Raw genomic sequence first — 1,345 nt, forward strand, 5'->3', positions numbered from 1 at the left:
AGGCTGTCCAGGCACCCCAGTGGGGACCCCCACCCTGAAGGGGGTGTGACCAGGCTGCAAACAGCCATCAGCCCCTCACCCAGGCTGGCCAGGCACCCCTGTGGGGAGCCCCACCCTGAAGGGGGTATGGCTAGCCTGAAAACGGCCCTCAGCCCTTCACCCAGGCTGGTCAGGCACCCCAGCAGGACCCCCACCCTGATCCGGGACACCCTTCAGGGCAAACCAGCCGGCCCTACCCGTGCACTAGGCCTCTATCTAATCTAATAATAGACAAACATGGTAATTGACCATACCTTTGCTATGCTTCCCATTGGCTAATCAGGGCGATATGCAAATTAACTGCCAACTAAGATGCCAGTTAACCGCCAACAAAGATGGCGGCTAATTTGCATACTGCAGGCAGGGTAGGACAGCGCAAGCTGCCATCCAGGCCCCCATGTGCGACCTGGGGGCGGGGGCTCAGGCAAAGCGATTGCTGATCGCCTTGCCCTCGCCCTTGCCCGCCCACTGGAGACACGGGGCCCACTCCCGATGGGGCGAAGGCAAGCGGTGCGGATCGCCTCACCCGAGCCCTCGCCCGCCCACCAGAGACACGGGGCCCACTCCGAGAGAGAGAGAGAGAGAGAGAGAGAGAGAGGCGGAATTTGGCATCCCGCATCCCTCCCTGATTGACCACTGTGATTCCAAAACGAGGGCTGCCTTCAGGCCACAGCTCCAGGTCCCTCACCCCCACCGCAGGCCCGAGAGCACAGTGCTGGGCAGGGGCACCCAGGGGTTTGAGAATGCAGCGCAAGGGGCCGGCACGACATGGGGGTGGGTGGGCTGTGTTTACACCACGAAGTTCCCCACTTCTGCCCTGGCCCACACATGCCTCCTCCTTCCCCTCAGAGGCCCAGCTCCTGTCTACATGCTTACTGGGCAGGCCCAACTGTACCAGGGAGTGAACCATGGTGATCAGGATGGCCACTTCCTGGGATGGGACGGCCAGACCACGGCGATTCATGAGGGCAATGAGGCCCGTGGGGCATGCGCAGACCTCAGGGGGCAGGGGTGGCCGGCCAAGCCGAGTCTGGCTTCAGTGGGGCCAGTGGGAACCCATTGAGGCCACCCCAACCTCCACAGGTCCCGGGAGGATGGTGGCTCAGTGGAGAGCAGTGTCTCCATGCATGGTGCCCAGGGGTGGCTGTGAGCTGCTGCAACCCTGCCCCACACTTCAGGGAGCGGGAGAAGGCTCGCAGCCACCAGCACCCTAGGCTGCACCACCTGTGCCTCAGCCTGCCAGGTTGGCAGGGTCCAGAGCAGGTGAGCTGCTCCCTTCCCCCAGTGGTAGAACAGGGAGGAGAGC

Source organism: Myotis brandtii, unplaced genomic scaffold (genome assembly GCF_000412655.1).
Source record: "Myotis brandtii unplaced genomic scaffold, ASM41265v1 scaffold1056, whole genome shotgun sequence".
Lineage (NCBI taxonomy): Eukaryota > Metazoa > Chordata > Mammalia > Chiroptera > Vespertilionidae > Myotis > Myotis brandtii.